General features: G+C 44.2%; 1 protein-coding gene across 1 annotated transcript in view; it reads left to right on the forward strand.

Annotated features, from left to right (window-relative positions):
- The window catches only part of TRAK1 (trafficking kinesin protein 1), a 219,504-nt gene that overhangs the window by 32,167 nt on the left and 171,336 nt on the right, over positions 1-16,001 (forward strand). The window contains exon 2 of the mRNA XM_044294148.1: positions 13,785-13,829. The gene's annotated coding sequence lies outside the window, so the exon portion shown is untranslated. The remainder of the gene's footprint in view (positions 1-13,784; positions 13,830-16,001) is intronic.

Consider the following 16,001-nt stretch of genomic DNA (forward strand, 5'->3'; position numbering starts at 1 on the left):
ACACGATGTGCTGTATGCATTTTTTTGCAGACTCATTGATATGAATGGGTCCACATCCTATCTACAAAAAATGTGAATCGGATGCGGACCAAATATATGGTCGGGTGAATGCACCCTTACCAAGACTGGCATTTCGTACACCAGTCTTAGCTTTCAGTTATGTGCCACTTTTTCTCTTTCGCCTATGACCGCACCCTTGGAGAAATCGCCTCCACCTCCTCAGGACAGGCCTTTTTAAAAGAGGGATCATCCCCTCTACCTCCAGTAATTTTTCCTGCCCTGAGGCAGTTTTTCCTTCATTCTGGCTTGGTTTGCTGTGAGATATGGAGCAGGCTCAGCCCGCTGAAACCACCAATGATGCATCAGTACCGGGGGGGGGGGGGAGGGGGGGGGCTATACCCCAGCATGTGTGTTTTTTTTTTTTTTTTTTTTTATAATAGTGCTCAGTAATATGTTTTGTGCGTAGGTGTCATGTTTTGTGCGTAAGAGGATATGCTGTGTGTAAAAAGAAGCTATCTTCTGCCTGGGCAAAACCCCTATGTCAAGTGTTTATCAGCAAGTTAATGGAGGAGGAAGCTCCGTATTTAATGGGCAGCATTAAGCAGATGATCCGTAAAGAGATCAGAGTCGGTTAGCGGTTTGATTAAAAATCGCCCCAGTACTTCTGCAGCTAAGGATTCGCCCTCCAGTGACAGCGATATACTTTCTGGTTTGGAAGAAGGAGAATGGGTGTCATCAGATGAGTCTTCTGTGGACAAGGCCGCAGAGAAACCACTGTTTCATGTTGAGAACACTAACTCTCTAGTCAAGGCGGTTAGAGCTACCATGGGGTTGGATGATCAGAAGCCACAGCAATCAGTACAGGACTCGGAAGGTTTAGGTCCCAAGAAAATAAATGTTTTTTTTACGTGCATAAAAACATTCAAGCGGCGATTGCCAGAGAGTGGAAAACACCTGATTAGGAAGTTTTTTGTTCCTTCTTCTGTGAAGCGGAAGTTTCCGTTTGAAGAGATCTCCGCTCCTTGGGATAGGGCCCCAAAGCTTGATGCTACAGTGGCGAAAACCTTTGAAGATATGGGTTCACTTAAGGACCCGATGGACAAGAGAGCAGAGGTTTATTTAAAAAAGCTGGGAAGCTTCTGCAACAGCTTTTAAACCTGCTATTGCCGCTACGTCTGTTGCTAGGTCCCTAAAAGTGTGGATGGGGGATTTAGAGGCTCACATTAAGGGGGATACCCCTAGGGAACAGTTACTTTCTTCCTTCCCTACTATAAATAATGCCTTAGATTTCTTAGCCGACGCTTCTGTTGACTCCTTAAGATTTTCCGCTAGGGCTCCTGCCATATCTAACTCTGCCCGTAGGGCAATTTGGTTAAAATGCTGGAATGAGGATGCTCGTTTCAAGGCTAAACCTTGTGTTATTCCTTGTCAGGGTGAGTTTTGGTTTGGGCCGGTCCTTGACGATTTACTAGAAAAGGCCTCGGACAAAAAAAAAAAAAGCTTTCCCTCTGTTAGACAGCCCCCCAGGAAATCTTTCCGTCCCCGATTTAATAAACACAGCTTTAAGGGGAAGGAAAGAGAAAAGCAGTTTACAGGTGCTTGTAGGAAAAAAAAAGGGTTTTCTTTTTTCTGGGTCAGATGCCTCAAAAAAAGCAGTCCCAGTGACGCCAGGGCCCCTGTTGGAGGCCACCTGTGTCTTTTTTTTTTTTTTCTTCTCTTCAATGGCAGAAGATCTCCAACAGCCCCCGTGGATTACATTCTGTGATAGGGGAGGGCCTAAAGCTAAAATTTCAGAGCATTCCAGAAGGGAGATTTGTAATTACCGTTCAGATCCCACAAAGCAGTTGGCCATCATCTCAAGAGTTTTTTTTTCCCTAATAGAGAAAAAGGTGTTGGTAAGAGTTCCAGAGCAGAAAGTGAAAAAGGGGTTTTATTCAACCATTTTTCTTGTCAAAAAACCAAATGGCTTGTTTCTGACAATAATAAATTTAAAGTGTTTGAACCGGTATCTGCTCTACAAGAGATTTCGTATGGAGTCCATCAGGTCAGCTGTGAAAAATCTTTTCCTGGACTGCTTTATGGCCACAGTAGACCTGAAAGATGCATACTATCATGTCCCTATCCATCCCAGCCACTAGATGTTTCTGAGGGTGGCTGTCCAGTTACAGAGTGATGTTCTGCATCTTTAGTTCCAGGCCTTAGGGTCCATTCACACGTCCGTTTTTTCTTTCCTGATCTGTTCCGTTTTTTCAGGAACAGATCAGGACCAGATCTGGACCCATTCATTTTCAATGGGTCCTGGAAAAAATCGGACAGCACAATGTGTGCTGTCCGTTTCCGTTGTTCCGTTCCGCATGTCCGTTTAAATATAAAACATGTCCTATTCTTGTCCTGAAAAATCGGATCCTGGTACAATACAAAGTCAATGGATCCGCAAAAAAACGGATGACATTCGGATGTCATTCCGTATGTCATCCGTTTTTTGCGGATTCCGTTCCTGGAAACACATAACAAATTTTTTTATTTTTTTTTCAATTTTTTTTCAATTAAATCCAAACAACTTTATTTGATTATTGAAATGTATACATGTTCCCGTTTTTTGCGGATCCGCAAAAAACGGATGACATACGGATGACATACGGAAACATTTTCAGGAACAACGGATCTGCAAAAAACGGACCGTTTTTCAGGATGAAAAAAAACAGGACGTGTGAATGGACCCTTACCCTTTTGGGCTCTCACAGGCTCCGAGGGTCTTCACGAAGATTGTTTCAGAGATGATGGTCCACGTGAGGGAGAAGGAGATCGTCATTATACGATACCTGGACGATTTTCTTCCAGTGGTCAGGTCAGATTCTTTAGAGACAGATTGCCTGGTTGAGGGAGGTTCTAGAGAAACTGGGATGGGAGATAAACCTATAAAAATCCAGTGTATGCCCGAGCCAGAGATGCATTCTAGGAATGATTTTAGACTACCCCTTCAAAAAGCTTTACTTATCAGCTTTACTATACTCTCATCCGTCAGTCACCCTAAGAGAGGCCATGTCAGTGCTGGGTCTCATGACCGCTGCTATTCCGGGAGTAGAATGGGCCCAGTATCATTCAAGGCTTCTTCAGATTCTGCGGGATTGGGACAGATGTAGCCTCTCTCTGGATGCAGAGATCTCTCTATCTCCCCAGACTCTGAGTTCCTTGGAGTGGTGGATGGATCTGCAAAATAAATAAAATGGGTTCCTTGGATCAGGGAGGCGGTTCTCCCCTTGACCACGGATGCTTGCCCATCCGGTTGGGGAGCCCATGTGGGGTTGTTGCAGGGGAACTGGGACTGCAGTTTTCTATCCCAGTCTCACAATTTCAAGGAATTAAATGCAATCAGGATAGCCTTAGTACAGAGTCTCCCGGCTGTTAGGGGCAGAGACATGAGAGCCTACTCGGACAACACGACAGCAGTGGCCTATATCAATCGGCAGGGAGGTACAAGGGCTTAGGGCCTAATGACACTCACTCATCAGATATTCAGTCTAGCAGAAGCTTCTCTATTCTCTCTTTCTGCAGTACATCTAAGGGGTTCAGATAATGTGAAAGCGTACTTCCTCAGTCGTCATCATCTATACCAAGGAGAGTGGTCCCTAGATCAGGGGATATTCAATCAGGTTGCAGCGTTGTGGGGATTCCGGAGATAGATCTCTTCTCCACCAGGTCAAACAGAATGGTAGAGGTCTTCTTTTCCCTATCTCCGGGGGGAGAATCCGAGAGCAGTGGACGCATTGGTCCTGAACATGGTAGCAGGGCATTTTTTATCTCCCTCCCCCCCCCCCCCCCCAAAAGTTATTACCAAGGGTTCTCAGGAAAATCGGAGAGGAGGGAGCCACGGTGACAGTTGTAGCTTCTTTTTGGCCGAGACGGGTGTGGTTTTCCTGGCTCAGCAAGATGTCAATAGCGACCCCATGGGTGCTTCCACAGTCTCAGGGTCCAATCTTTCACCCAGAGGTGAAAAAATCTGCACCTGACTTCCTGGTTGTTGAGAGGGAGATTTTAAAGAAAAGGGGTCTCTCTGGGGATGTAGTTAACGCTCTGTTGGTCATTCGGAAGAAGGTCACTTCTGATATCTATCTGAGAGTTTGAAGGGCCTTTTTCAGATTCCTAATATACCATTCGTATCAAGAGGGATGGAAGAAAAAACTTAGGACTAGCACTTTGAAGGTCCAAATTTCAGCTTTAAGCGCTTTGTTTGAGTTTAAGTGAGCGGGACATCCTTGGGTTAAGAGGTTTGTGACAGCAGAGTCCAAGTTATCTCCGGTCTGTAAAAATAGAGTTCCTCCCTTGGATTTAAAATTTGGTTCTCTCTACTCTCACTTCGGACCCCTTCGAGCCTATTGATAAGATCTCCCCAAATATGCTCTCCCTTAAGGGTTTCTGTCACCTGAAAAATGGTTATTAAGCTGGCTGACATTTGCGATGTGCTAATGTCAGCTGAACATAACTATATTAGTGCCATCTCACTGCTTGAAGCCTTTATTGAGAAAAAAAAACTTTTATAATATGCTAATTAGCCTCTAGGAGCAGGGGGTGGCGTTGCACCTGCTCCTAGAGGCTCCGTTTGCCCATCTCTTTTCACGCCCTTCTCTTAATTGACAGGGCCAGGGCAGCGCTGCTTCTCTTCTCGCACCGGCAGTGTCTGTAGTGTAAATCTTGCGCCGTTCAGTATTCGTGCAGGCGCAGTGAGGGAAGGACGCTCGGCGGCTGCTGACTTCCTCACTGCGCCTGCGCGAATACTGAACGGCGCAAGATTTACACCACAGACACGGCCAGCGCAAGGAGAGCAATTTCTTTTTTACCAAAAGTCTCTTCACTTTTTCACCATTCTGAGGAGATAGTCTTACCTTCCTTCTGTGCTTTCCCTAAAAATAAGAAGGAATCAGAATTACATTGTTTAGATGATAGGTGTATTTTGCAATATGTATAGGTCACTCGGCCTAGGAGGTCCTCCTCACGTCTGCTGCTTTTATTTCAGGGAGCTAAGAAGGGATCTTTAGCTTCTTCTCAAACTATTGCTAGGTGGATTAGACAAGTGATTTCTTTAGCCTACTCTAAGGCCTCTTTCACACTTGCGTTGTCCGGATCCGGCGTGTACTCCACTTGCCGGAATTACACACCGGATCCGGAAAAACGCAAGTGAACTGAAAGCATTTGAAGCCGTCTTCAAAATGCTTTCAGTGTTACTATGGCAGCCAGGACGCTATTAAAGTCCTGGTTGCCATAGTAGTAGTGGGGAGCGGTATACTTACAGTCTGTGCGGCTCCCGGGGTGCTCCAGAATGACGTCAGAGCGCCCCATGCGCATGGATGACGTGCCATGTGATCACGTGATCCATGCGCGTGGGGCGCCCTGACGTCACTCTGGAGCGCCCCAGGAGCCGCACGGATGGTAAGTATACTGCTCCCCCGCTCCCCACTACACTTTACCATGGCTGCCAGGACTTAGCGTCCCGGCAGCCATGGTAACCATTCAGAAAAAGCTAAACGTCGGATCCGGCAATGCGCCGAAACGACGTTTAGCTTAAGTCCGGATCAATGCCTTTCAATGGGCATTAATTCTGGATCCGGCCTTGCGGCAAGTGTTCCTGATTTTTGCCCGGAGCAAAAAGCGCAGCATGCTGCGGTATTTTCTCCGGCCAAAAAACGTTCCGGTCCGGAACTGAAGACATCTTGATGCATCCTGAACGGATTTCTCTCCATTCAGAATGCATTAGGATAAAACTGATCAGGATTCTTCCGGCATAGAGCCCCGACGACTGAACTCTATGCCGGAAGAAAAGAACGCAGGTGTGAAAGAGCCCTAAGGGAGTTTTTCCGCCCTCCGGGTTTGGGGCTCACTCTACAAGATCAGTCTCCAGAGAGAGCTTCAGCTTCTATAGAGCAAATTTGTAAGGCGGCAACCTGGAGCTCTCCACAAACTTTTTTTTTTTTTGGCACTATAGACTTCAGACACCTTCCAATGAAGGTCTTTCCTTTTGGCTGTAAGGTGCTTCAGGCTGTGGTCCCACCCTAGTTAGGTTTTCTTGCCTATTCTCCAAAGGCGCTGTAATAGGCGGAAGAGAAATATTGGATTACACTTACCGGTAATCGGTTTTCTTTGAGCCTACGACAGCACCCGAAAAAGTTTAGATTGTTAAGATATTATGCTTGAAAAAAGGACTGGATGTAGAGGGGATGATCCCTCTTTTAAAATGCGGTTCTGGTTCCTGTTTCCTGTCCTGTGGAGATGGAGGCGGTCTCTCCAAGGGTGCTGTCATAGGCTCAAAGAAAACCGATTACCGATAAGGGTAATCCAATATTTTTGGGAAAAATGAGCAAACAGCCCATAATTCATGAGGCCCTTAGTGTTTCTTAATGTCACAGCATCTTCTTATTGTTTCTTTCTTGGTATTTAACCTTTCCGTTAAGCTGCAAAGTCAGCACAGAACAAGACTTCTTTTGTCTGAAGAAGAATAAAGTAGGACACATTTAGTCTGTTGCCATCATCTGAGGGCAGCATAGATTGGTGGCAGAGGCCCTGATTAAAACGCTGGGCTGCTTAATATTTTTGATCCAGTTCTGTTATTAAAGTCCCTGATGAGCAAGCCAAGAGTTGGAGTCCCAATATTCCTGAACTGCGGCTTCCCTCACCCTCCCGCAGATGATAAGCAGGTTTCTTCCTATAGGAGGAGAGCTGTCAAGTTAATCGGCACAGGGAGAGCCTGTGGCTCATGAGTATTGGGACCCCTGAGCTCGTTCAGTGTATTGTGTGCACTCCAGGGCTTTGCTTCTGCCCAATAGGGATTTTTAGAAACTGGGTCAAAACAAGTCAGTGAGCCAGCAATTTAATCAGGGTCTCTGTCACCGGTGTGTGCTGCCCTCAGGTAGCACAGCATAAAAACTGCTGACAGTTTGTACAGTTCTTTATTTGGCCTAAATTTGCTATACATTAAACCTTATAAAATTCAAATGTACATGTTCATGTATATGTTACAGGCAATGTATGAAATAAGGCATTGTATCAAATGCCCTGGCATTCTACAGAATGCCTTATGTATTCAGGCAAAGTATGAAACTCTTAATATTTCACACAGCAACCATAAAATTACCCCCATGATGTCATTAAGGTCATTCAGTATTTCCTTTATTGCAATTTCAACTGCCATTCATTCTAACAAGTGAGGACATTGTCACGTTTTGGTGTGGGAGGGAAATCCACACCGAACGTAGGAGAGAAAGGGGTGAGGGGAAAAGGCCTAGAAACTACGAAAGGAGCTGGTCACCTAGAGAAACCCTAATCAAAGCCCTGACTGACTTCAAATATGAACTGACCCCGGAAGTAGGTGAGTTCATACACAGGAATCTAAAGTCCTAATTCACCCTGTAGGTCCCTTGTACTAATGTCAGGACAAGAGACAACCTGTTCCTCCAAACTGTAGGATGAATAGGAATCTCCCTCAGGCCTAAACACAAATGACAGAGAAAAGAGCAACACAAGAACCCAAACAAAAAACTAAAGGGAAAGAAGACACTAAACTTCTAATTGTTATGGAAGCACAGGAACTCCGCCGAGATCCAAACACTAGCAATCCAAAACAATACTGAGGCTATAAACCGCACAGCATGGTGGGAGAAGCCACAATAAATAGGGAAGGATAAATGACCACATAAGCAACACCTGAGGCAAGGGGTGTGGTCATCACCAGAAACAACATAGACACGAATTGATCCACAAGGAACCTGTCAAATCAAACAACGTGTTGCCAGTCTCACTTATCTCCTGGCATCTGTCACAGGAAGGTCCGTGACAGACATTTGCATTTCTTCTGTGCAAGAACAAATGCCAAACTATGAAGTGCTCTTGTGTGAGAAAGACAATTAAGTGCAATTCAAAATGCCGTTCTAGCCTTCCTTGTTGCAACAAGTGAAGACAATACTAGTCTCTTTCTCTCATTTTTCAGTAAGTAAATTGTGTTCTTTTATTATTTTATTATTATTACATTTTGTAGTTTATTTTCTATTTCTTTCACGTTCATCAATGAAGGCTTCTTAATACTTGATAACATTTCATACTTTGCCTAAAGAGCACTTTTTTTAATGTTTATTATTATTATTATTTTATATATATATATATATATATATATATATATATATATATATATATATATATATTTATTTATTTGTCTGGGCATTATATACAATGCATAGGCAAAGTATATAAAAGACTGAAATGTCTGTTATTTCATACTTTGCCTAATTACGTTTAGGCATTCTATAGAATTTTATACAATGTCTGCATTGTATTCAATATACTGTGGTAATGTGAACAGTGCTTGAAGGTGTGTAGTCCCACTTCAGGTACCTCAGATGGGTGAGACAGATAAAATCCACAGAGTGGCAGTTGTCTCAGCAAAGCATAGTTTGCTGAGACATTTTTGTATACATTTTCTGGGCTGGATTTTACTTGCACTGGTGGCTAGGCTTGGTAGAGGGAGTTCCCAGTCCACACCCTTCCAGTATGGGTTTTCCTTTCTACCTGAGGTGATTGCAGGTGAGGCCTGCTGTAATCGGGCTTGCATAAAGCGTCTCAGAGTAGGTCAGTCTGAGGAGGGAGAGCGAGACTGTTTTGTGAAGCAGAAGCTCTGTGTGTGGTCTCAGTCAGGAGGACTGAGGGGCCACAAGGCTTTGAATAGCCTGAGTTTTGGAGGACCTAGCGACACCTAGAGAACAAGGGTTCCATGCCCAAAAGGTACTGGAGTTGCCACAGCCTTGAGGCTGCAGTATTGATGTTGGCTGAGGAAGCCGCATATAATGTCCATGTGTGAACTGAGCTCTATGAGTGAGGTAGGGACGTATTTTGTTTAGGTAGTGCCTAGACGGGCAGGAGTTTATTAGTGTTTTAAGTGTTGGCGGTGCGGGAACCTCACCCCACCCAGTGATGTATAACTGGACTATCCTTTATAAGAAGACTGTCAAAATAAATGCACAGTTTGGACATGAAAATCCGTTGTCTGGTGAGATATCTGTGAGTGTGACCCCCTGAAAAGAGACTATCCCTTACAATACATTTCCTGTAACATATACATAGTGCAACAACTTATATCACCTGCAATGTTCTGCAGAGCTGGATTTCTTTCCAACTCCTTTACGCCGGGGTCACGTGACGGATTAGCTGCGGATTTGCTGTTGTACTGTTTTTGTACAGTACCAGCACAAAAAACCAGCAGCAAATGTTTCCGCTGAATTTTCCTTCAGGTGTGTTCCTGCCTGGCCTTACAGTATTAGAAATTGGGTTTGAGTCTCAACCAAGATATCATCTCTATCCGTGTCCGGTGCTGTCTGCATCCGTATGTCTGTTCCACGGCACCCGCGTAAAATAGAACATATCTTAATCTTGCCTGTATTACGGACACAGATAGGACACTTTTATTATGGGCCACCCGTTCCATTCCGCATAATGTAGAAGGCACACGGTCGGTATCCCTGATTTGCGGATCCTCGATTTGCTGACCCCAGAAACGGCTACTGCTGTGTGACTGATCCCTTAGGAACTAAACCATAGGCACATGGGGCCATTTGTTATTGGAAGTATGCCTGTTTTGTGGCTGGAATTAGTTGCATGTTTTGGCTCATGTGTTTTTTTTTTTTTTTTTTCTTATCCTGCTACCTTTGCCTTTTTGTACGCCAGTTTTCCAAAAGACCTAAATGTAAGTCAAAGTTTTGGTATTACACCTGAATTATGTGCAACATTTTCAAATGTCAAAAAAGTTGCGTCTCCGCTCCAGGCAACTCTCTGGGGTACTTAAAAGACATAGGCGTACACTACATTGCCAAATATATACCGTATTTATTGTGCACTATTTAATACGTTTTACGTGACTTCACAAAGAAAAGACAGACTTAAAAGTGACACCAAAACCACTGTCAATGATAAGTTGCCCCCACAGTGTTGTACTGCGCTCCTCCATAATATGGCATCCAATGGAACATGCTAACATGGATTCCGACTAAACCTGTGAGAAGAACTGATCAGTATGCCTTCATATGAAATGGGAAGAATTTGGAGGTTTAGTACAAGCACATATTTTTGAGTACCATATTATGGCTCCATAAAACAGAGTATTTTTGGAGTTATAATATGGTGTATGCGTTCTTATTCTTGATGCACAATATGGCGCCTTGCTTTCTTGTTGGGGCACTTATCTGAATAGGAGGGGAGGTGACGTCCTTTTGAGGGTCTGATCGCGGTTTCCATGCAGTATAATGCATGCTGTTTTGTACTGCTCTGAAACAGTTTCACGCTAACAGCTATGAGAGCCGCCTGGTGCTGGGCCACGCAGGCTTCCGTCTATAGCAGGCCCAGAGGCCTTTCTTAAGGCTTCTGGGTAACTGATAGCCAGGCCCCCTGTCTGAGCCCCTGTGCCTTGCCGATCGGCGTGCTGTACATGTCAGGAAATCGCTGTCTGCAGTGCCATAGATGTACCAGGAAGGGGTTAAAAATAACCTTCATATAATGCCAATGTATTGATCGGTAAGTAGCTCAGTAGACGGAGATGAGCAAGGAGATATAGGGAGCTTTGTGGGTGAGACTGATAAGTTTAAATTGTGTTGCATAGTTTGTGGGCAACCGGTGCAGTGACTGGGCAACCGGTGCAGTGCAGTTACTTTTAATGCAAATATTTGTGCAAGCACAAAAGCATTGAGAAGGCAAATACAGGGAGGCAAATGTTTGTGGAGACGTAGGAACATACACTTCTAGAACTGGCGACCTCCGCAGAGCTGAATAATTGATGTTCTATATCGGGGGCCGACAGATGAGCAGCTGCCATTTCATCTGCTTTATTTTGCAACCACTTCTCTTCCATTAAGCAGGAAACGTCTTGTGATACACATTCATATTTGCATGCATTTAGAGTGTGCCTTCCTGACAGCCGTTAAAGTGACAGTTGATACTGACTTGCTGCTATAAACACTTTTTTCTTGTACATTTGTTGTTGTTGTAGGCATTTTAGTACAGTAAGGCTAGGTTCACATCTGGAGGTTCGGTTAGGGGTTGCAGATTGGGTCAGAATTGCAGGGCATAATACGGCAGCATGCTGCGCTTTTTGTCCAGCAGAATGACACAGTGATGGAAACCCAACGGACGCCCTCCAACAGTCTGTCGTAGCACAGATCAGGCGCTTCCTCTATTTTCATTTTGCTATTCTGAAACTGGAAAACATACCGCAGATATAACCTAAGCCTTAGGAATAGCCATTGTTGTAAACGTATATCTTAAAGGGGTTACCTGGGGCATTAATGTATGAATTCTGGGCCCTCACCAGTCAAGCTCAATGAAGGGGGCCACTATATGACAGCCTGGAATGAGCTGCAAGACGTGACATATCTCCCGTGAATGAGCCGCTATGCTCATTCGGTGATGGGGACCCTTCATTTTGCTGAATGGTGAGGGTCCTGGAGGTCAAACCCTACCTGTCAAACATTGGTTACCTGTTTTAGAGGAGTTGTCTGCTTTTATGATATTGAGGATCTATCAGTATCAGATTGGGGGAGGTCTAACTCCTGGCAAACCTGGTAGTCAGCTCTGTGAAGGATTGCGGAGCACAGTGTTTACCTGCACGCCGTCTTCATTCTAGTAGCTGTGATGTCTAATTACAGCTGTTTGTCCCAGTCACTAGAATGGGAGAGGAGTCTGAGCATCCCCTCTGATATTGATGACCTATTCTGAGGAAAGATCCTCAATATCATGAAAACGGACATCCCTTTTAAGGATGGAGCTCCTTTATCACCATAAGATGTCATCATGACCATGAGCCTGAATTTTAAGTAATGATTTAGTCACCTCTGTCAAAAGGCATCCACAATTTAAACCTCCTTTCAACAGAAGTCTCATTTGGCCGGGGACTGCTCGTGGGATTTCCATCAACGTTGCCTTGTCCAGCAAAGTGAGACTTCCAGACAAGACCAGATGTCCTAGTTGTGTGTGTCTTGAAAGCTCAGTCATTTGTGCCTCTGACTTCAGGCCTTATTCAGAAGGGCCTATTGTACCCGTGAATAACTGTCCATATTCTAGAAGTATTCTGTATGTAATATCCAGACTATTGGACCAACCACACAACACTGTAGGGATCAGAAGGAAGCCTTTTTGGGGGGACAGGACATGCCGTAGTTGTGTGATAACTACTACCGTATCTTCATGCATTGTCCTTTCTGTTTTTCACCTCTGGGACACACACCTACAGTATCAGACATTTGTGGCGTAGCCTGCTGACATGCCCTTTAATATTATACAGTTTCCGTGCCTTGAAGTATTGTCACTATAGCTCTTTTAGCCCTATTTATTACTGTTTTTTGGTCTTGGTATTCTGGAGTAAAAATTTCATAGAATGCGTTACTGGGTCTTGATGGAACCAACCATTTCATAGTAACAGACAAGGGAATGAAAGGGAGAACAAAATTAGGCCTTTTGGCTGGTATCCTAAAGAGTGGGTGACAGGGTGAACATGCTGTTGCATAGATGGCATGGTGGCATGAACCTCGTCAACAGGGGTGGTATTTTGCTCTTGATATGAAGCTTTATCTATTTTATAAATGTCCCTATTTGTACGTTTAGTGATAAGTATGTAGTGTTGTACTGTACAGTCTAGTAGCAAACCTATCAAACTTTAGTGAATCATATATTTTATTACAAATCATGCCCTGTTTGAAGAGAACCTGTAATTGAATTTTATTGTTGTAGCTTTTTGATCTTCGTCAGTCTCCGTCCCTGTTCATTACTGCGTCTATGGATAAGTGCTGACAGCCTCTGGCCGCTATGTTATGTGGCTGCATGGCAAAGTACATGATGCACATTCACGTGTTCTCTGCGTAAGCAAAGGGCAATACACTAATAGTGTATTAATAGTAATATACATTTGGAAAAACTATTATTTTACACTCCTTCATTCTCTTATTAAGGCTACATGCCTACATGTTTGTTTCCGTGTCCATTCCGTTTTTTTTTTGTTTTTTTTTGTGGATAGGATGCGGACCCATTCATTTCAAAGGGTCCGCAAAAAGCGCAGACAGCACACCATGTGTGCATCAGTATATCTGTATCAGTATGTCCGTTCCTTTGCCCCGCAAAAAAAAATAAAAAATAGCGCATGTCCTATTTTTTTTTTTCTAGATTGCGGACAAGGATAGGCATTATTACAATGGATCCGCAAAAAAACGGATGCCATATGGAACGTCATCCGTTTTTTTTACGGACCGCAAAACACATACGGTCGTGTGCATGTAGCCTAATAGTTGTCTTTTTTGATATTATGGAGTGTTGTGGTGTCACCACCGATAGACGTAGCAGAGGTCTAATTATCTGATCCCATCCTACGCTTAGTCTCTCCAAGGGCATACATGACCTTTACATTTCATTCTGCTAGAATCTCTGATACATGGGAAGTATGCCGCGATAATGCTAGGACGCATACACCAGCCGAATAAAATATTTTATTCATGTGCAGCCCTGTGGAGGAAAATTATATTTGGTTTGGTTGATGCTACATCTTTTGGAAAGCCTTGGGATTGTTATCTTTGTGAGTCCCAGACCCTAATGTGTTGAATTTTCAGTTAATTTGGAAAAATGTATTATTAATGTTTTATGGGTTTTTTTTCTCTCTATTTTGCTTTAGTGACTTTTTGTATTTTATCTGTGTATTCATTTTCAGTATCTATCGGTATTCTATTAATTCGATATTCATTAATGTGCATCCATTTTTAATTTTCCAGGTGACTCCAGATCAGGTCCTGGAGAGCTGAATACTGCCTGGTCTTGTAAGTATTTGAAATTTACAGGATATTGTTTTCTACACTTTGTTGTTTTTCTACAATAAAACTGTAATTGTAGTATACCTCCCTCCCTAAAGGTGTTGAATACTTTAGATAAACCCTTTTTGTTAGGAAAATAAGCGTGTGGAACCCAGGCAACAAATATTCAATTCCCCTGCAGCACCCCATGACCCCCCCCCACCAGGGGTAAAAGGAGCATTACATATTTTCATTGAAATCAGTGGTTTTCATAACACTGCTCTTTTTATCTGCTGTATGCCCCTATATTAACTCATTAGTTACTACCTTTTTATAGCCCTGGCAGCTTTTGCTTGAATTCGCCTTTCAATATAGTTTAAAATGGTCTCCGTCCGCCCTTCCCCGGGAAACTTATGTTGTAGAGCATATCAGAATGCTTTGACCTCGTAGCTGGACTTGGGTGCAGGACTTTTGTCTCCGCTACAAAATCGATACCTTCCTTTCGGCTCAGTTATGTGCCGAATCCGTCCTTTCCGTTCTTCTGCTCCTATAACGGAGCAGAAGAACGGAAAGGCGAATGCAGATGTGAATTAAGCCTTACAGTTTGAAAAGTTTTGTTTGGTGTAATGGAAGTCTGCTTTGTATGGGATCTGTCACCCGAAAATACAATAAACCAGACACAATACCTTGTAGGGCTAAGGCTGGGTTCACAAATGAATGCCTCAGACAGATGCCATACAGTGGCATCTGTCACCATAGAGGGCCCTTGTAAAAAAATGTTAATGCAGGGATCAGCTGTTCTGAAACTACAGCTCCCAGAATCCTCCTTTCACTTCTACGAGGTTTACAAGAACAGCCAAGTATGCACGCTGGGAGTTGTAGTTTCACAGCAGCTGTAGTGCCAAAGGTTGCTGATCCCTGCGTTAATGTTTCTGCAGGACAGAAAAGCATGGTGTACTACTTTTGTATACCCCCCCCCCCCCCCAACGTATACATTAAATGTAGGGCAAAAATGTGATGTGAACCCAGCCTAATTCTCCTGTAATGATACCAGGGTTGGACTGGCCCAACAGAGTACCAGAGAATCCTCTGGTAAGCCCAAGACAATAGTGGACCTCCAATAAGACAAAGTCCCTAAAGGCCCCTTTACACGGGCTAATGATTGCGGCAATTATTGGGAAGACATTCCTTGGAACGATTGTTCCCGATGATTGCCCTTGCACCCAGAGGCTCCGCTCTCTGACTCCTTTGCTGCTCCCCCACCGCTGTGACAGAAAGACCAGACAGGGAAAACATATATTCATGCCTGGCGCTAAAGTCTCATGGGAGCGTCCTTAGCACATGTGCAGTAAAGTGATGGGGACCCCCAGGCAGATGGGCGATGTTTATGCTTTTACTGTTCATGTGCTAAACACTCTCCCATGAGACTTAAAGTGGTTGTCTCATCATGGATAATGGGGGCATATCACTCGGATATGCCCCCATTGTCTTATAGGTGCAGGTCCCACTGCTGGGACCCGCACCTATATCGAGAATGGAGCCCTGCAAGATGGTGGCTGGAGGACTCCGGTCCGGCCACCACCAAGCCGACTCCCCATAGAAGGGAATGGGAGCATACCGCTCCCATGCGGCCGATGGCAATGGCCGAGCCAGCTCTTGTGGGGCTCCGTTCTTGATATAGGTGCAGATCCCAGTTGTGGGACCTGTACCTATAAGACAATGGGGGCATATCCTAGAGATATCCATGTTGAGACAATCCCTTTAAGATAGGAGGCAGAAAACGGAGCCCCTGAGTGCAATGGCACCTCCCTTGCTGCACCTAGGGGGTAATTTGCAGATTATAAAAAACCTTTTTTCTACTTGCCGGCACTTATGGAGGTATCGGAGATATCCGATATCAACCTCTACAAACAAGCACCCATCTACAGCGGCCAACCGTTTCACCTACTGTAAGTGATGACAGATGCCCTTTAATAAAGTAACAATTTGATTCCTAGATATATGGAGATGTTCCGCTATTTAAAAAGAAAATGATCGGGTGGTAGGCAGCAGCAGCATCTTGAAGCAGCACAAACATCGTTCCTTGGGCAACAAGATCCAGTTGTAAATATCTTGCAGACGTTGAGATGATGAAGCGCCTCATCTTGTCGCGTCATGATGTCCACAGCATTTATCTTTGATCTTACGCTTGATGCCCAT

This window comes from Bufo gargarizans, chromosome 5 (assembly GCF_014858855.1).
Source record: "Bufo gargarizans isolate SCDJY-AF-19 chromosome 5, ASM1485885v1, whole genome shotgun sequence".
Classification (NCBI taxonomy): domain Eukaryota; kingdom Metazoa; phylum Chordata; class Amphibia; order Anura; family Bufonidae; genus Bufo; species Bufo gargarizans.